Source organism: Cydia fagiglandana, chromosome 15 (assembly GCF_963556715.1).
Source record: "Cydia fagiglandana chromosome 15, ilCydFagi1.1, whole genome shotgun sequence".
Classification (NCBI taxonomy): domain Eukaryota; kingdom Metazoa; phylum Arthropoda; class Insecta; order Lepidoptera; family Tortricidae; genus Cydia; species Cydia fagiglandana.
The window spans coordinates 18,410,004-18,431,686 of record NC_085946.1 but is presented as its reverse complement, the minus strand read 5'-3'; the positions used below and the strand labels follow the sequence as shown (position 1 = coordinate 18,431,686).

The 21,683-nt window shown below is 38.8% G+C and overlaps 1 protein-coding gene and 2 long non-coding RNA genes across 3 annotated transcripts in view; all 3 read left to right on the top strand.

The window, feature by feature from the left end:
- Positions 1–101: 101 nt before the first annotated feature.
- On the top strand, positions 102–727 carry LOC134671626 (uncharacterized). The gene is made up of 2 exons (XR_010099235.1): positions 102–191; positions 622–727. It is a non-coding gene; the product is annotated as an uncharacterized LOC134671626 (long non-coding RNA).
- A 1,865-nt stretch (positions 728–2,592) lies between these two features.
- LOC134671519 (uncharacterized) lies at positions 2,593–4,950 on the top strand. The gene is made up of 4 exons (XR_010099227.1): positions 2,593–2,675; positions 3,841–3,966; positions 4,493–4,585; positions 4,883–4,950. It is a non-coding gene; the product is annotated as an uncharacterized LOC134671519 (long non-coding RNA).
- Positions 4,951–10,921: 5,971 nt separating this feature from the next.
- Positions 10,922–21,683, top strand: part of LOC134671145 (uncharacterized) — a 35,638-nt gene continuing 24,876 nt past the window's right edge. The window contains exon 1 of the mRNA XM_063528916.1: positions 10,922–10,981. The gene's annotated coding sequence lies outside the window, so the exon portion shown is untranslated. The remainder of the gene's footprint in view (positions 10,982–21,683) is intronic.

Here is a 21,683-nt window from a genome sequence, read left to right as displayed (position 1 = left end):
CTTGTGTTGTAGGTACTCGACCAAAGAATTATATTATATAGATATTACAACACACAGAAAACATCTCTGAGTTTTTCTAATTTTTCCACAGGGGTTGGAACCTAAGAGGAAAAAGGGAGGCAAATTTCGACTCTCAGTATGGTCCCCCGTCTCCAGGAATATACAGCGTCTAGCAAGTTTATATTTCACACGTAGGTATTTGCTACAAGAATTTCAATAGAAAAAATGGTCTCTCTCCGAACGCAACTGGCTGAGCACTGAGCGGACGGCCTTGCGTGCCCGGGATAGTGGATATCATAGTTCGATCGATATTGTTTAGTTTAGTTTAGTTTTCGCCGAAAACTAAAAAATATCGATCGAATTTTAAATAGTTTTGCGGTAACCGAAAACTTTTCGGTAACCGAAAACTTTTCGGTTACCGCGAGTAACTATAGGTACTCATGAAATGTATTTTTAATATTGTTTTCTGGTACCGCGAGTAACTATACTCATGAAATGTATTTTTAATTAATTACACGCGATAGAATCCGTTTCCATAGAGTTATATTTAAATATTTTTAAATTAGGCTCCTTGGACAGCCTGAAAAAGCCATATTTATATTTGTTAATTGTTTTTGGCAGGTAAAAACGTGAAAAGACGTGATGGCAGCTTGAAGACCACGCAATATGGCTACAAGCCTCTGTCATAAGTATAATTCAGGAAATAAAATTATGGCAAAGCAAACAATGTTCTTATCTATGACTTCATCCCTATTGACGAGAATCAGTCATCTCAAACTATAGGCCAATAAAAGTACAAAACTATTTAAAATTCCGGCCCGCTCAGTTTGTCATACCATGTAATACCCGCCCCCGGTTGCCTTTCCACTGGAGCAGGGATAAAAGACTTGCGAGAATCTTCTCCGCTATTGGATGATAACCCGCACGGCTCCTCTCATATACGACAGTCAGCCTTCCCCGCGAGCGGAATGGGCTCTGGACGGAGTCCGAATTGTATAGTGCTTCCACTGAATAGAATGAGCGAAGAAGGCTAAATGAGTTCACAGTGGAAGTGCTGCGAGACTGACCGCACGAAATCCGCCGGACTCTGCGAGAACTTTTGTAACTCTTTAATTCCTGACAGACGTTGAATCAGCTTGGCAGACAGACCATTCCGTTGAAAAGGTGCAGAAAAGAAACCAGAAGACAAAACAAATATAAAAATTCACCACCACTCTTACTAGGAAACTGTAAAATGATCACAAACGGCTATTAGGTTATTAATAGTCGTTCTAGTAAAGGAATTAGGGCATAAGTTGCACGCTTTTCAAGCGCAGTACCTTGGCAATACACTAGAACCACCAGCTCTGCGAGTCAATATCTCTGCCTGGGATGGTATTGTCTTGTAGCAGGGGCAGGTTTCCGCAACTCCGCGACTGGCTCCTATTTTGCGTAAAGAGGACGGAGGTTAGGCTAGTCTAATCAGTGCATCTCTTTAAAGAAGCCTATCAAACGTTTGATATTGAGTAGAATCTTGGGCAGATCTCTTGGAGATCCGAGGTATATGCCCTGTATGGAGCATCTCCGCTGTATCTTCTGTCTCCATGCACCCTCTGTCTGTATCACCTGAACTAAAAACATTATCGTGAATTGGTCCATGACCTGTTTTGACACGGTTCGATTTGGACTGGGTATTATAATAATTTGGATGGCCGCATACAGGTGATGCTAATACTTTAGTACAAAAATGTGCAGTGCGGTGTCATAAGAAAGAACAAAAGCTGTCCATTGTTTAACAATTCCGTTTCGGTGTTCATCAGCAATCCACTTCATCGAATGTCACTTTTTTAATGTATTTGGTTTGGTCAAGAAAATACAAAAGTCGTAATTGCTTATAGATTCGAGGAGTTCCCTCAATTCCTTATGAATCTTATTAACAGACTGGATAATTGGATATTAACAAAAATGGGGCTAATCTGGAACTAATAAACACAAAGAAACACAAATTGGTACAGAAAGTGCGGAGTTCTGATTCGTAAAATAAAACATGGTCGAATTGATAAACCCCTCTTTGTTTTGAAGCCGGGTAATAACATGAACAAACGCAGGATGATTAGGTACGGTCAGCCAAGAAAGTGAGTTCTTGGCTGACTGTACATAGTACGTAGTAAATTGAGCAAACGATTTATCGGGGCTATAAAAACACTACTGCTTACCTACGTTTTAAGGTATCATGTCATATGAATATAAATAACCGAATCGAATTTGTACATAGCGGTTATTTAAAGTGACATAAACATTATATTGATACATTATGTCTGGTTATCATAGTCGGTATATAAGAACATTTTCTCAGCCATATCAATTGCGAAGTCTCAGAGTAGAGGTTCGTGATTTGTTTTAATTTATTAAATAGATAATTTTAGTTTGCTCATAATGCTAGCAGTCTAAAAATATATATGTATAACGAAGCGCTGGTCATTTTCTATGGAAAGCACCACGTGATCACCGATCAGCCGTCATAGAAAATTACATGTCGGACGCCTCGGCCCGGGCCCGACCCGGTCTAGCGTGACTCATCCTTGATGCACTTTAGCGAACGTAATGTAATAGTATATTTAATTTTCCAGATTACAATGACTAGTACGCTGATTGTAGTCGTCGCTACGGTTATGGCTGCTGTGGCGACAGTACAAGTGCGTTACCCTTTGTCAGTTTCCTTCACACACAGACATATTAAATAGGTATATTAAAAACGGGTCACTCACAAATTTTAACCGTGATCGTGGTTGGTCCGCGCCTCCTAGCTAGAAAACAGTTTGAGTTACGTCAGTGGTAATTGTGGACGCACCTTTAGCGAATTATGTAATTCGAGAGAAAGTCGAGCGATCTTCGAGTAAAAATACGTGAGTGACCAGTTTTAATATATCCAACCCTCTGTCGTGGCCCAATCAAAAGATCGAGCCTACTTGCAACAAAGATAAGAAAAAACCGGGCAAGTGCGAGTCGGACTCGCGCACGAAGGGTTCCGTACCAAAAAGCAAAAAAAAAAAGCAAAAAAAAACGGTCACCTATCCAAGTACTGACCACTCCCGACGTTGCTTAACTTTGGTCAAAAATCACGTTTGTTGTATGGGAGCCCCATTTAAATCTTTATTTTATTCTGTTTCTAGTATTTGTTGTTATAGCGGCAACAGAAATACATCATCTGTGAAAATTTCAACTGTCTAGCTATCACGGTTCGTGAGATACAGCCTGGTGACAGACGGACGGACGGACAGCGAAGTCTTAGTAATAGGGTCCCGTTTTACCCTTTGGGTACGGAACCCTAAAAAATCGTCTCCCATCAATCTGAACACAATACCCCCTAGCATGTTAAAAGCTGTGCCTTGGAATTGTAGAGCCTTGGAAATGTGAGATTTATAAAATTTCACATTTATAAAATATACTTAATTATACTAATTGAATTAATTAATCAATTTTCTTCACAGTGTGTACTTGTCCCGTAAGTTAATTAAATATGACAACTCATAGAAACGTAGATGGAATAATGGTATATTTTTTTTAATATTTTGTTTGACTTTTAGGATTCGTTTACTATTATAAGTTTTAGAAACTTCCGACAATATGTTCACCTTTTTTTTTCGCTCCTAACTCTTAAAATCGTAGCACCGTCAGGTGTCAGGTCAGGAGTCACTCTAGAATGGTTCTTGTACCAGCAGAGGTTTCTGACACTTTTCTATAGACAGCACCACGTGATCACCTACCACCCATACTCGTATTAGAAAACTAAGTGACGGGTGCCTCGGCCCGGACCCGGGCCGTTCTAGTCTGATTCATCCTTTAAAAAAGTATGATTAGTTCTGTTGACAGACCAGATGTCCACCATCGCCGCACACCCGACCATCTACTGCGATTAACTGACGATTACCGGCGTGGGTCCGACCCTCTGCCAGAACGACCTTATCATGCCCGGCAGGGTCACTGGTTAGTGATCCTTTTTACGACTTTTGTAACAAAATTTTTTATACAAAGTAACTTCCATGAGGGTCAAATACGTTCGGAAAAAACCGCGTGTTTTCTGTGGACATTTACGAACTTAACGTTTTGAGTACCTACCTAGGTATTTTTTTCTAAGACTTTATAAAAAGTAAAAGGTTTAGAACAAGCCTTAAAAAATCATATTTTATGATGTCCACAGGAAAGTCGCATAATCTTAACTCATAGGTACAAAAAAATATTTGACCCGTTCGCTCTATTTTCTTTGTATGACAATTTCTAGCAACGATAGATATACATATTTATGTTTATTTGAATTTTTACGTCAAGTTCCATGTTATTTATGTTAAGGTTTACTCGGGTAATTCCGAATGTCGAAAACTGTCGGATAATTCCGAAAAGAGACTTTTATTATGATGGAATTAAGGGTGATTTTCATCTGAATTTCGGAATTATTCGACATTCGATATTATCCGAATACACCTTATTTTTTTATTTATTCACTCCTTTACAGGGGCGGCGGCACATTGCGTATCATATTTAGACGTGTCGGCGACGAGTACTCAGCCGATCCCAACTCCGACTCTACGAATAGCTATCAAGCCCGGTAAGGGCCTATTTTATAGTTTTACGAATGAATAAACATTTAAATATGATTTTTTGTCATTTACAATCTGGCGAACCATTTTTGTCTTTATAAAATCGCCCAAAAAATCGGTGACGAAATTTTTATCGCGGCATATTATTGATAAATTTAGCAAAAGATTGCATGCATGTAGCTATAAGTAAGAGTATATTCCTTATTTTTTTGTCAACGTATTTTTGTGCCACGTACACCAAGTGTGTTATGTTATGATTGTCACTTTGATATTAAAAGTGTAAATTTCTACTGATTTTTTCACAGCATTGGCGCTCACAAAAGGAAAAGGGAAGCAACTTTCGACTCGTTATATCCTCCAGGAGACATTTAAAGTACTTAAGTTTAAATTTGTTTGACAGGGAAACACGTGAAAAGGAGTGATGACGGCTTGAAGAATGCATAGTTACTTATAAAAATACACGTTTGTAATATATTCCAAGAATTATTTGTTTCAAAGTAAACACTGGGACCTATTCGGGTAGTAATTCCTTGTTATACCTAACCGTAATGGCTCCTCTACACGATGGCCCAGCGCCGGCCACTCCAAGGGACGCAGCCATGCGGTAGAATCAGATAGCAATATCACTTGCTACCTCTAACGCATAAGTGCGTCCCTTGGAGTGGCCGGCGCTGGGCCATCGTGTAGAGGAGCCATACTAAATGTATCATAGTATTGGAAGCGAGAGTTGCAGTGGGCTACGGGTCCACACCGTTAAATGCAGACGCAAAAAGTCGCCGATTCAGCTCGCATCAATCATTGATCCACCGCAGGGGAATAATAACAGTAGTTACATCTACTTTAGGATCTGATCAAAATTATTTTATAAAATACTGGCGACCACGTACTGGAAGACGCAGCGTGGGCAGCCCCCCACAAAGTGGACTGACCTGGCAAAGGTCGCAGGAGTCCGCTGGATGCGGGTGGCGCAAGACCGGTTATTGTGGAACTCTTTGGGGGAGGCCTACGGCGCGATTCGGGAAATGAATTAAAGATGCACTAGATATGAAATAGTAAAGATATGTGACGTTCCACGGCAAAAGGTACCATTGCCCCGGCTGAATATTGGAGCGGCGTTAACAATAGTGTAAGCCCAGCTGCCATAAGGTACCTTTTGCCATGGAACGTCACATATCTTTACTATTTCATATCTAATGCATCTCTAATTCATTTCCCGAATCGCGCCGCTATGTCCAGCAGTGGACGTCCTCTGGCTGATATGATGATGATGATGATGATGAAATATTAAGTATCTGTCTTTACACGGTGGCCAAAAAATAAGTGCTTTCCCGTTGCCAGGGAGATTATGGGTTTATACTGAGCACTTTATTATGGGACCAACCCCGAAATCGAGGGATCCTATAAATGTTTAGTTTTTTCCTTTTGAGGTACGGAACCCTAAAAATGAGGATTTCGACATTTCCTGCAGTAATGCAGTCGGCAGTTATGCTGGTGCAGTTTGAATCATAACGGTACCTTAATCGTATTTAGCTGATTCTAATCATTTACATACACATTTCCGATGACATACCGAAATCTCCGTACTGGTATTTTAGTGCTGTGGCATCCGACTCCCTGCATAGTAAATATCCGGGCAGTCGGAATTCAATCGGGCCGGAACGTCCGGACGGAATATCGGCTCCGAGAAGGAAGGGTTTATGAAAGATTTGAAGAATCATATATTGTATGTCTTAGAGGATATAACCAATGGAGACGCCATGTTTAAAATTTTCGGTACAAAATAGTCTTCCGTTATTTGCGGGGGAGGGGCACATCAAATGTATAGGTACGTCATGTCAGATAAACGTCAGTCCATACATATGGTTGACATGTGGTTGACCATTGGCCGCCTATTTTCGACAGAGGGGAACGCCTGTTAATGGCGGCTCCATATGTATGTAGGTATGATTTGGGACTGCATTTAATACGCTAGGTAACAAGTTACAGCTAACAGTTAGTTGGAGAAGTTGATGTCAATCAAAGGTGGGTATCATCATCATCATCATCTCAGCCATAAGACGTCCACTGCTGAACATAGGCCTCCCCCTTGGACCTCCATACGTACCGGTTGGAAGCGACCCGCATGTAGCATGCGCATGTGCATGTAGGTAGGTATATTGGTTAAAAAATATTTAACAGTACTCCTTGACGTATGCAACAGATCCGCCTTACAAATGGTATACTTGATCTTTATCGTTTAATTTAAGATCAAATCCTAGAAAATATATAATTATTATTTTTTCCAAAAGTTTTAGTTACCCCTAGGGCAACAACAAAATATAAATTTTCTAATCAGCACCAAAACCCTAAACGTTTCAGATTCAGAACTCCCCGTATAACTTTAGCGACATAATTAAGACGAAACAGGAGCTGAGTTTTAAATATTTTAGGTAAATATACCCGTCTCGCTAACGGAAGCGACTCCTAAAACTAGTGCGATAAGGACAAGGCGAAAAATCCTGCGTAAAAATATCAAAAATCGAGGTTTCGTACTCGACTGTTTCCTCCTCCAAAACTAAACCAATCTTAACCAAATTTGGAAACCTAAATGATCATGAAATTATCTGTGTCGAACCGTTTTGCTTTTTTGGCTAATTAATATCAGTTTTGAGTCAGATTAATATCAGTCAATGAGGCCATTTTGGCCATTTTTGAAGGGCTCTAGCGCCTTAAAAAACAAAAATATCAAAAAAAGCAAAACGGCCCGACACAGATATTGACAATGATAATCTGTGTTGAAAAAATCATTGCTCTAGCATCAAAACCCACGGAGGAAACAGTCGAGTACGTTTGTATGGAGAAATGACCACTCCTGTTGGCTCTTAAGAGCCTTGTGCGACTCCAGATGATTACGACTAGGTACCAAAGTAGATTAGTGGACCAACGGCCAAGATATGGGACACTAACACGTTAAGGCCGGGCAATAGTGACCTTAATCCGTGCTAGGCTACTTAGGCTACACTAAAAGGGTAATGTTCTAGGAAATAGGTTTAGGGCCGGAAAGAAGACTAATCAAAATCAACAGTTGACCAACATTTATATTTTATATCAAACCGGAGGTCCGAAAGGTCGCAAGTTATAAGAACTAAAAATGTTTTAACTTTTCGTTCAATTAAAAAAAATATAGTTAAGTTTTTTATTTGAATTATCTGTTATTGGGACCGATGTGTTTTCAAACGCCTGCTGGCTTATGTATTGACAATTTCATTGATATTCAAAAGACATCCTCGTAAGACCCGGGGCAATTTTTGCGCTTTTTAATTTGGATTTTTTTATGATTTCTATATGAATTCAAAATCAAAACTCGAATTAAATTTGTACTTGTACAAGTACACGGGGACTTACGAGGTTATTAACTTATTATTAAAGTAAGTATGTCTTATTTTATAAGTATAAATAAAATAGATACACGTCGAATAGAGGAAAACTTTAAAAATGACCTTAAGTGGTCGCATCCGTCTTCCTCCTTCCGACTAGGGATGACACATGTGACATGTCACACATGTTGAATTTTATATTAGATACTAGCTTCTACCCGCGACTTTGTCTGCCTTACTACGAGTTTGGCACTGATATATTCGCTAACGTCTACGTAACATACTTTCTATACATCTCGTTACACTAATATTCCAATACTAGCGAGATATATTGAAAGTAAGTTACCTACGCACATGCTACAGTTACTGCAATACCAATTGGCGACTGAGGTCATAATGCTATCTCCTTTACCCTTCAGACCAGCCAAGAGTAGGTAATAGAGATGGCATTATGACATTTAGACATCAGTCGCCAGTTGTTATTGCGGCTACTATAGCGAATTGTAGTATGCTAGTGTCATACTTGTGGTAGTTAATAATGCGATTTAAGCATGAAGAGGCAACAGACAGACAGAGCTGCTTTTACGAATTTATAATATTAGTTGGGACACTTATAACTGGGCTCATTGGCTTCCTATAATTTCAAGGATTTTATAATTTATGTATAAAATAATTTTCAAATAAATATTAATCTATCACATATAATAGAAAGTAGGTAACCAATCAATAAGACGTCATTAAAATGTGAATAATCGCGTAAAGTAGGCGCGAATCGAGGCGAACAGGTGTCTCGAATAAATAACGAGCTATGGAGGCATTCGGACTGCGAAAATCCTTAATTTTATTTGATAGCACAGAATACTTGAACACAGAAGATTTGGATAATTTTTAATGTAAAATGGTTCAGTTGGTTCTAGAGTACGAATGAAAAATATCAAATAAATACTAGAGGCTCTATGGACTGTAGACCGCTAGCATAGATTAAAACTGAATAATGCATGCTCCGCCATTTTCCAAAGACTGAATTTTGAAAAACTACTTAATAGGTACCGTAAAATGGGGTGAGTTGGGTGAAATTTGACTTTCAAATCTCGATAAAATTTTATTTTTACATGTGAAAACTGAATGGTGTATATAATAAGTGGTTCGGACGTTTGTATTTTATTTTGGGTAGTTCCATTTCATAACTTTTACGATAAAGAGTACCCGTAGTGCCTCGTATTTGGGGTGAGAGGGTTTTTCATACAAAGGTGATTTTGGAAGATTGTTGGATCGATTTTTTTTTATTATGCGTATTACTATAGCCCCATTTTAAATTGGAATACATTATTTTTGTAGCAGTAGCCTTAAAATCCCTTCTCACCCCCCTCTCAAACCTTCTCTCCCCATTCATAACCCAACTCTCCCCGCAAAACCTATATACTCACCACGGTTTACGGTAATCAAAATTTCACTACCTCCCCTTGGAGTGAGAGACAATAAGCTTCATAATAAAGATAGTTGTAAGATTTATTAAATAAATAAATATAAGATATTGAAGATGTAAGTAGGCATTAAAGTTTCCAGCTTATTATTGTTTTCAACTTTTCAGGTTAAGGTTAAACCATATTATATTATTTTGCCCGAACGCGAATACACTACGAGTATCTATAATCAAACCAATATCAAATCAAGATCAGGTTTTTCTAGTCGTAATGCAGCCTGTATATGTGGTAGACAATAAATCGCAGATTAGCTGCAATTTGTTGGCAGGAGTGGAGGCCGCGGTCCTTTCCCCGCGAGGCCACCAAAACGGCGGGTTTCGATTGGTTGGGTTGTGAGCATAGTGTGTGGTGTGTGGGGCGACTTCAAGAATTATTCCATGGATGTCGACGGCCGATCGTAAGATTAGGCAGATCGTAATGTTTCTGTGTAATGTTTTTACGATGGTCACATCAAACCAATATATAGGTAGGATAGGTTCGTTAGGTTGCTTCAGATGCCCGAAGGGCAATCTGCCCAGAAATAGGCAGCTACGCGGGGCTCCGTCGACTCAGGGAACGAGTCAAAGATTTTCACGTTTCACGATATGCCTAGGAATTTCACGGTATGCCTGATCTTACGATCGGCCGCCGACAGATATATCAAAATTATCGATCTATTCATCTTAGTCACTCTTAAGTCAATGTCCCTCAGTCTTTCATTAAAGCTTGAAGGTTATTAGTATTACATATATTAAAAAAAAAAAAAAAAAAAAATCAAAATATACTTTATTCATGTAGGCCTAGCAACAAGCTCTTATGAATCGTAATTAATCTTAATCTAATTATCAGAGCAATTTATTGATGATATTACTATAATACTTCATACAGTCAAGGTCCAAAATATCGGCACGCAAAGCACCAGTTTTTGTTGGCACTATGGGGACAGCGCCTTTGAGGATATTGATGAGACGAGCATAAACGCTCGGAGCGATTAACTTTGACCTCCAACCTCGCTCACTTAGTGGCCCCGGGTCGGTTCCCACGTACGATCAAACGGAGCGCTAGGATGTCATTCTTATAGCTAACAAGCGAGTCTAACTTGAGAACTACCCAGAAAGTGTTCTAAAAAAAACTTTTTACTTTAATTTTTTTAGGGTTTTATTACTCAGATCTTATTTCAATCTAGACAAAAATGTCCCAAATTTTCCATTTCGGATGGTCATGTTTTAGTACAAACTTTTTTTATTCGTATTTGCAATTTTCAACTAGTCACTTGACTTATTTTTATGAGGGCCTAGAAAAGACGACAATCATACAGAGACAAACAGCAAACGAAAATTAAAAATGTATCGCTATGGCAGATGCTAGGGAAAGTCACGTGAATTTTTTTTCCATGTATTATTTACCCAACGATAAAAACCCTAAATCTTATTGGCCAAATTCCCTGGTTCGCCTCGCTCTTTCTGAATAAGAAATTGGGAATACCGTGTAAGTTGCGCTCGCGCACACTGTCCGTGCCGTGACAGTCGGTGACAGTGACTTGTGCCGTGTACTGTGAACTGTGAACTGCGGCAGTGCAGTGAACGTAAGTTACCTACATCAAATTATATTCAGGCTTAGATTTCAGGAAAAAGTCTCTTCTGTGGACAATACTATAAAAGTAAACGATCTAGGCCTTGATCAGATCATAGAATTTAATAATTTCATAAAATACCATATTAGAATTGAACACTTCATGATTATAATATATGGTTATGTTAGGTTTGACTTTTTCATGATGTAGCCAATCATTTCGTGAAACGATTGCCGCATCATGCTGTTTTATCAAATAAAATATTATTTTACGAATATCACTAAAATAAATTAAAATGCAAAAAAATATTTTTACGTCAAATTGTCATGAAAATATAGCTTGTTTGAATGCTTTTTGAACTTTTATTTTTTTTTGCCTCTTTTTCAATTTGTTAATTTACTTGTTATTTTATTTACAGTCAAAAATCTGATAAAGTCCAAAATAATATATTGCATAATGCACAATCCACATTCCAGCACGACAGTACAATGTGAACTAGACGCAATACTGCTCGGTAACAGAGACAAGAATACAATAGAGATTGACAATGCATATTTGCTAAAGTAATTTTGTTCCTTGTTTACATTGCACGCTGATAACCAGAACACAATTAATAAAATTTTAAAATAGGTCGTTGATAAGATTAGGGTACATATTAAGCAGGGATATCAAAGCACTTTATAAATGTGACTTATGCGATTCGTCATCTGTGAAATAATTAGATGATAGACAATCAGTGCTATTGCTAACCCGTTACTTGCGTAGGTATTTTGACATGCAATTAATGTCTTGGTTTTAATTAATATAGATTTCAGCAAAGTAGCGCCTGATTCTATTAATTATTTGATACTGATTATTATAAATAAGATAAATAAACTAGAAATATTATCATATTCGCAATATACATGGTAATTTGACGCTATTTACAGCAAATCTCGCTAGTGTAATTAACACGCGTCAACACACACATGGCCTCTCTCCTCTCACTCTCTCTCTATTCTAGCGTTTATCCCGGTTACTTAACTGCTTCTCCTCCAGTTTGGAAGGTCTTCGGTATCCTCTTTTGGCAGGCATAATATGAATGAAATGAATTAATGATTTTTTTTATTTCAGGCAACTAGTGGCCAATGCATAAATACCTTAAAACTAGCTACTAACTAACTAGTTATATGAAATACAACCGTTGGACGCCCAAACGGTAATCAAACTTACTCTTTATAATTTCGTACGGAGATTACTGTCTCCAACTCTCCATGATTAACTAGTCCCTGCCGGCACCGAGTAGCCTTGCGCCAACTATCTCCACGTGAACCACATATGATTAATTAAGCAATGCAAATAAGACTCACAAGCAATGGCGTTTAGTTTAGCGAATTTAAATCCTGAAGTTTCTTTAGGTACTACGTTTAGGTGTCTATAGTCGGACCAATAAAAGTCTGCAGCCGATTTGATAGCCCACACAGCGTTAGTGTTATTTATACGTCATAATTTCATAGAAGTTTGACGTTTAAAATGACACTTGCACTGCGTGGGCTATCAAAATCGCTGCAGACTTTTTACGGTCTAACTTTAGAAACTAAACTTATTAATTATTATGTAATTATCGGTGCCAATGGATAAAAACTACCCTATTTCCTTCCATGGGCCTCAAATTACATCCATAACGAATTTGATCTAAATCGGTTGGTTCAGCAGTTTAAACGTGAAAAGGTAACAGATAGACAGACAGACAGAGCTATTTTCGCATTTGTAATTATTATTATTCCTACTAATGCAGGAATATAGAATTTACCTCATCGTGCACTAATTTTATTATTATACTTACTTGCAAGGACTTTAATTAGAAATCCATATATTTACAGGATTTTCTTCGCATTAGATATTTCATTGAGTATAATTAAGTACATGATCATCAAAATAAGCAATTACGGAGCAAAACAGTCTGGTGTAACTTTTCTTACGATAATTTCTGTAAATAATCTTTTTATATTCTCTTTTTCTTGCCGCTCATCATTTCATTAAAGCTAAGTTGTTTATTCATTATGTTCATTAAGCTTCATGATTAGACCCGTCCTAAGCCCTAGACTTTCTATGCCCAGGCGGTACAAAAGCTGACCTTTAGGTCCTTTGTAGGGACCTAGGTTACCTAGATACGTGGGCTTGTGTCTGGTCCTGATTACAACGTATGATATACCGCTTTAGAGATTAAAAACTGTTTTGAATGAACTGTTTATACAAAGATAAAAGAATTAAAAAGATTTAACATAATAATTTTATGTCTCCACAGTTAATAAAGCATAAGAATTGTCCATTTTTAGATTTTTGTAGAGAAAATGGCAGAAACGGAAATTTATGATTTTGTTAAGTATGTCTGTCAGTCAGTCCGTATGTTATAGAGCCATAGCCAAGTGTAGGAGCATCATAAAATAAAAAATAAGTTTAATAAAAAATAAGTTTAAAAACTAAAACCCGACTACTGCAAATCGCGCTCTAAAAAGTATGAAACAAGATAGAATTCTTATCTAAAATTATCAAGCAGGAAATATTATAAATGTTATTAGTGTTCCGTACAAAACTTTGTTTACGGAACACTTATGGGATCACTTCGGTCTTGCAAATCAGTTAAATACGTTTTTCTCAGAGACCGTTTGACATAGATACCTAAAATTTGGAACAGTTACAGCAATTACCACCACTCATATTGTAAATAAGTCAAAACTGCTTATTTCTTATTAAAGGGGGAAATTTAGGGGGTTGAGAGGGGTAGGATGAAACTTTTTTCATTTGTAAGAATCGTGTGGGGTACCATTAGAAAGCTTGCAAAAAATTGAGTCGATGGACTGATTTTGACTTCATTTTAGACTGCAATAGTTTCGTCAAAAAATGCATTTAAAGTTGCAAGTTTTCATACAAAAATTTTCACCTCTGTCCTGGCGATTTTCGCGAAAACTATAGCTAACAGGCAGCTGACCAGTCAATACCCAACTTAAAGAAGCATGGAGACGGCGGGAAAATTATCAGCTTAACTTTATCTTTATTAGTTTTAACTGCAGCTTGACCTTTGGTTGCTTAGGGCTAGCTAACTGATGCTTACACTGGTCAATTCATATTAGGCGAGAAACATCCTTAAAACTTTGGCATTGAAATTTATGACTTATGTCTTTGACACAAAGTTTAGTTCTGCTTGCTTATTTTTGTGGGATATTTAATTTTATCTCAATAGCCTACTATAAGTATGAGAGAGATCTACAAAATACGACCTTATTTTATTGCAAATAAGTTTCAATTTCGAACGGGCTTTCCAACCAATGGACTAGGCATCTCAAAAATCTGAAAAATTCAAATTAAGAATTCCGTTCTTGACTGTCGTTGTGTTTTTTTTCCACAATAGGACACATAGAGTTAGTAAGGCGTATAGAGATAATAAAGTCATTTAATATTTATGAACAGCTTTGGCCTCATGTATAGATTTTATTGAGAGTATCTGATTCGTCGAAACAATATACACCATATTCCTTTTCATTAAGTACCATTACATTTCTGTATTAATTGTATAATTATAATATCTATTAATTATATTCAGTACTTATGTATATTTTTGAACGGATCGGTGAGCAACAAGATTCAGGGCTATAACCGCGAAAATAGAAGTTCGCAAATTGCGAGCATTTTTCTCTGTCACTCTCATTACGCCTTCATTGGAGTAAAAGAGAAAGATCCCCGCAAATTGCGAATTTCGGTTTTCGCGGTAGCCCCTCAGTCCTGTTACGAGAAAATAATTATGGAAGACATTAATAGTATATGACAGTTAAATATCACAGTTTTTAGAAACAAAGGTAAAATTGACGAAATATTTAAAGTAAGCCGATCTTGTTTTTTAGCAGTTCTAAATAATATTAAAGTCTATATATATGGCATAGAACTAGAAACAAAATCAAATAAAAAATAATAATGAGTTCTAAATTCAAATTGAAGGAGTATACATTTAAGGTATTATAGGCCAAGCGCGCACCACGATATTAATTTTTTCACCTCAGCAGCTCGAACAAGGGTACTTTGCTTCTTAAAAACAGTGAGCAAAATGCGATTTTGCCCACTGAGTCATTTTGTCTCACTCAGTGAGCAAAATCGCATTTTGCTCACTTAGTGAGACAGTATGAGTGAGCAAAATCGCATTTTGCTCACTGAGTGAGACAAAATGTTATTCAAGTGACTTTTATAGTCAAATGTCATTTCAACATGCGGGGTCTAATACAAGTTCGATATACTTGGGTTCTATTATCTCTGTCCCTCTAGGTATGTTCTCACTGCTTAGGGTGAAAATTTTTGTGTACTAGACGAGATCAAAGTTATTTACATCTCGTGCGCTTTTGAATCCCTTACTACGCTCAAGATTCTAAATTAGATTCACTCGCTACGCTCGTGAATCTATTATAGAATCTTTCGCTTGCACGGGACTCAAAATAAGCACTCGAAGAAATATCAAACTTTGATCTCTTGTTGTACAAATAACTATTGCGACACGATTTTAGAATCGCGCTGTAATATATCGCAGAAAATTCACTGCGCGCACTGCGATGAAAAAGTCGACGATTTGTTCAATCTCAACATGGATTTCGTACCAGTCGCTTGTCATGAAACGTGTCTTTAATATGCGATTGCTGTATGACTTTGAGCATTTATAACACAAAGGTGATCCCCGTCTATTTCCATAATTAAATGGTCAACATCTAGCGTCTCATTTTGAGACTCCATTGGAGATGCAGGTGCCGAGATGTTGGGGTTTGGAGAGCGAAATGCCGACTGAGGTCCGGCCAGGGTGCGATTTTATTATCATAGTGCGCGCGGGGCCATACAACTCCACATGCTGCAATTCACTTTGCGACAATCGCGTCGCGAACAATCGCGGGAAAATGTGACAAATCACAATTTTAAAATCGCTGCGATTTTTTTGTCGCATATGCGCGCACTAACAGGCGCTGGTGGCCTAGCGGTGAGAGCGTGCGACTTTCAATCTGGAGGTCGCGGGTTCAAACCCCGGCTCGTACCAATGAGTTTTTCGGAACTTATGTACGAAATATCATTTGATATTGTAGCGATGCTACGTATTTGCCTAGGATAAATACATGCTTTTCCATACAAGATAACCGGTACAACATGACTGTCGCATTTCCAACAAAATAACATACACCAGAGTATGACACTTATGTAAAACTATAATGTACCTTCTCAGCTGTAGGTTGTTTAGCATATCCTGCCTCCTGGTTAGCTGGTTTCGAAGAAACAAGGCTAAAGAGTATGCCACTTGAACGGAACTTGTCACCCAGATTGCGCGGAGATTGGTGAACCAAACCTGGCTTCATGCATATCAAAATGATCCCCCTGGTCTACCCCAACTGCTCAAATAGGTCACTTCCTAATTTAATTAGTATTTTAGAATCATTTTCGGAATTTTTATGAAACATAAATAGTGAATATGAAGGTGTGAAAAGGTTGAAATTTTGACAGGAGAACTGTCAGAGAGTAGACTATGCGTTTAGTTACCGCATCGGAAAGAAGGTATTCTGAATGAAACAAGGTAGGAAACGTACGATAGAAATATAATTATTAGTAATTATTATTAACCACTTAAAATATTACAAGTATTAATGAGCATTGATATTTTTTCGAAAGTCATATGATTTGGAAAAGGTTTAAGTTGGTTTGACGTTTGATGCGTCGATATGGATCGAAACGGAGGGCTGGGGATTTTGCTAGAATCGACAATGGATGGAGGGTTGGTACTGGGGCACGCTAGCATTTATACAGCTCCTAATTGAATATCGAAATAAACCGCCTCGCCCCCTTCCGCCGCCTGCCCTGGCCGGTGGAAGATTGGGATATAGGTAAAGTGCGCCGTGTGTGTGTGTGTTGTGCGCGAAAAGGGCGTAGCCCACCGAGTGCTTTCCGTGCCGCCGGCGAGCGCAAGCATGGCCGACGGTCGTGTTGCTCCGAGCGCCGTTGCGCGCTCCCTGATGTGCTGAGCGTCGTGGGGACGCTGGTTTTCACCGCAGGGCGCAGTTTCCAAGGCCTGTGGACTGCGTGCCGCCTGGCGATCCCGAGGTGCTTCACACAGGCCTCCCCTTCACTTGCGTGGCCTATCGGCTCCGAGGCGCATCACGTTGGCGCCACCATCAAGCCGTAGGGCACGGCCTTGACCCGCGAGCCGTGTGTCGGACAGCCTTGCCGCGGTCCGACGACCCCAAGGTCTCATCGCGCGGGTCCTTCTTGTGGAACTCCTGAGCGCCGCGGGTTGTTCTCGCCCGGGCTTGCCAAAGCCGGAGCTTGAGGAACGCCCGTCGCCCACCGTCAGCGATCCGCCTGCTGCGTTAAATACCAGCGGGCCTGTGGATGATAGCTACGTTCGGTACCCGTGAGTGCACTAGACTTTTATCCCAGGTTTTGGCCAAAACCCCGCGTCTCGTCCCTCTCGCGATCGTAGATTAAGGTTTACTATAGTGTCATCCCATAACCGCCGACAGTTTAGAGAAACCGATTGTATTCTGAGCAGCGCCCGCCCTAAAGCGGAGTGCATTGTAGTAGTTAGCGAATTGTATTAAATTGCATGTTATATATTTGGTTTTATCTTTTCAATATCCTATCAAGTTCCCATTAACCAGGTAAGAGTAACAAGAGGACCCTTGCACTCCAATAGTCCAATGTTTCACTGCGGATCTTATCCGAGGCACTATTTCCATTAATTATTTAAACATTTTAAAAACCTTATTATTTCTCAAACAACAACAACATCATTTTTTATATACGACAATGGCGCCCGAAAAAAAGTTTTAAATATCAACCTGGTTGCTGTGAGCTTGGGAGAGCGATAAGATAAATGTATAAAATTAGTATCAGTTAAAAAAAGAATTAAATGCAATTATTGGTCTTAAAAAATACAATACCATTTAATTTGTAACTTTACTTGTGACAGAGTAGCAAATTTATTATTTATTGTAATTATTATTAGGCTACACTATGAATAGTTAGCATAGCGCTTAGCCACAAATTATTTTTTCTACCACGCTCCAGTCGAGAGCATAGTGGTAGTTTACTTCAATACTTCATATATCTACCGAAGTGTTATTACCTTATAATACTTAGGTGCACACCCTGACACAAGTAAAGCAGCAATCTTACCGACATGTCGGAGGAGGAAGGGGACGAATTCCATGACACAGGTGAGAGGGAAGGCAAACCCCCCACCACTACTCGTGAATTAACAGGATTCAATCCTTCGTATGTCAATACACGACCGCGGGGTGCTGCTGCAGACGCCCACCCACCCGGCCCATCCACGCCAAAACCACTAGAGTCTATTTTACCATATTTGGGGGCTCCGGGCCTTGTCCGTCAAACCAACTCAACCTTAACAGGGGCAGTCACTACAACCCCTACGACGGGGACTACAGGCAGTACAGAACGCATCGTGCATGTATTGCGCGAGGACCATTTGCGGTCGTGGAATTTGAAATTTTCAGGTGACTCAGATGTCACCGACTTCTTCCTTAGGATTGATGACTACAGACGTAGCCGAGACACTCCGGAGCACAAAGTGCTTAAATGTTTTGCAGATTTACTAAGCGGTAAAGCCTTAGATTACTATAGGCACATACGCGACGGAGTCTCCTCGTTGTCGGAATTGCAAGATCTTTTCAGATCGTTTTTTACATCAATAGACAATGATTATACTTTAGAAAAAACTATTCGAGAACACCGACAATCACCAGGCCAGTCATTACATTTTTACATATTGGAGATGCAAACTATGAATGCGCGGCTCACAACAAAATTATCAGAAACAACCTTACTGCAGATAATTAAACATAACATTTTGCCATCATATGGGCACCTGTTGGCTGTCGACGACTCGAATAGCATCCAAAATCTTATTGCTATAGGCAAACGTTTTGAAGCTTATTCAGGCTTACCTGGGTCTACAAATAATTCCAAAACAACAAAACAAATAAAACAAATTAACGAAATTAAAACTTATAATCAGAGAAATTTCAAGAGCAATAATACACAAAGACAGGTAAATAATAAAAACAACCAACTTACTTGTAAAAAATGTAAAAAATCGGGACATTCATACCAACAATGCCGCACTATTCCAGGCATTGTTTGCTTTCAGTGCGGTCAGAAAAATGTGCTTACAGGCACTTGCCACAAATGTAACCCTGCTAAGGGCAGACCAGCGCCGGAAGCAGACAACGTCCAAAAAAACTAGATAGACCAGGAGCCATCAAAACAATATCAAACACACTATATTTAGGTGCGGTGACTCCTGGTGTAAAGGCGGTTGAAGGAGATAACCGAATTTACATTGATTTTGAGGTACGAGAACGAATATATACAGGTCTAATGGACTCAGGAGCAAATTTAAGTATAATAGGGAACAATTACCATAAACATTTCTTAACCTTAGGATTTAATTTAATAAATTACACTACAACTGCGACTTGTGCAAACCGTTCTGTCGTTGAGGTCATAGGTAAAATCCTATTACCAATCAATTTCAGAGGGATGCTTTATAATATCATGTTTATGGTAATCCCAGAAGTATCTGATGACTTCATTTTTGGCATGGATTCTATATTAACACTAGAATTAATAGATATTTTTAAATTAAAAGATATTCACCTTCTAAAAAGGAAAACATCACTTAGGCCGGAGTCACTAAAAACATTATGTGCCATAGTGCCAAAACATGATCTCTCTCCTCTCGAATCAATTCAATTGGACAAAGTAATAAATGAATTTAAGTCAATCAGTACAGAGGAGCGAGGTCTGGGTAAAACATCTCTAGTAGAGCACAAGATCACAACAACGGGGCCACCAATAAAACAACGATATTATCCGCTTTCACCGGTTAAACTGAAGGCTTTAAATGACGAAGTGGACCGGATGCTTCGGCTGGGCGTGATAGCACCATCTAAATCACCATGGTCTAACCCCGTTGTTATGACCCCAAAAAAAGACGGTTCCTGGAGATTTTGTTTAGACGCCAGAAAACTTAACGACGTCACAGTCAAGGACTCATATCCTGTACCATACATTAATTCAATTTTAGATAATTTACGTGGCACACGTTATTTAAGCTCAATCGACTTGTCGGCGGCTTACTGGCAAATTTCTTTATGTGACTCCGACAACGTCGACGGCTCCGGCACGTCATGTCAAAAATGTGCATTTGTGGTACCAAACCGCGGACTATTTGAATTTAAACGCGTCCCGTTCGGTATCTCGAACGCGGGCTGTGAATTACAACGTTTGGTAGACTCTCTTTTTCACCATAAATACGGCGAGAAGATATTTGCATATTGTGACGACCTTCTCATAGCCACCAATTCGTTTGAAGAGCATATCGTTATTTTAAATGACGTTTTTCAAGCTTTAAGCAAGGCAGGTCTAACTATAAATTTTAGTAAGTGCGAATTTTGTAAATCAGAGCTTAGGTACCTTGGATACATAGTCGGTTCACAAGGTCTACTAACAGATCCACAAAAGCTAGATAGCATTAAAAATTTCCCGCGCCCAACAACCGCTAAGCAACTACGCGCATTTATAGGGCTCTGTTCTTATTACCGACGATTCGTGGCAAATTTTTCAACTATCATAGCCCCGATGACAGCTTTAATTGGCAAGAAGAAGGGTAGAGACACCGTAGACTGGACAGTGGAAGCAGAGAGGTCATTCCTAGCGCTTAAAGAAGCCCTCACCCAGGCTCCGGTGCTCGCCTGCCCTGATTTTTCCAAACCATTCCAGATCCATTCAGATGCATCAAGCGTCGGCATCGGGAGCGTACTTATTCAGGAATTGAGCGGTATAGAACACCCTGTAGCTTTTTATTCTAGGTTGCTTACGAAAACCGAACGAAATTACAGCACAACCGAACGTGAACTCCTAGCATTAGTGGACTCAATAAATCATTTTAGACCGTACATAGAAGGTAGCCGCTTTGTGGTGGTCACCGACCATATGTCGCTAAAATGGCTCAAAACGCTAAACAACCCTTCAGGTCGTTTGGCGCGATGGGCAATGCAGTTATCTTGTTTTGACTTTGAAATTAGACATAAAAAAGGCTCCATGCACGTAGTACCAGACGTTTTGTCACGTATTGAGGCAGTAATATTCGAAGGAGGTTGCAGTTCTAAAGATAATTGGTATAATAAATTATTTAAAAATGTACAAATAAACCCAGTATTTCATAAAAACTATCAAATAAAAAATAAAGTACTATTTAGATATTCAAAACCAATATCAAATTTACAAACCGAAAATAATTGGAAAATAGTTTTGCCTAGAGAATTAATACCAGAATGCATTAAAGAAAATCATGAAAAACTAACAGTACATCCTGGCACATTTAAAACTTTATCAAAAATTAAAGAAAACTATTTTTGGAAAGGCATGTATGCAGACGTGAAAAATTATGTGGCCACGTGTGAGAAGTGTAAAGCATACAAACACTCAAATCAGCCTCCACATGGGCACATGACAAACCAGAAAAAGGTTAATAAACCTATACACACTCTATCTATCGACCTAATAGGTCCTTTAGTACAATCATATTCTGGTCACGTCTACATACTATCTATAGTTGATGTATTTACAAAATATTGTTGGATTCACCCACTTAGAACTGCAACAACTAAAACAGTAACTACATTTATAG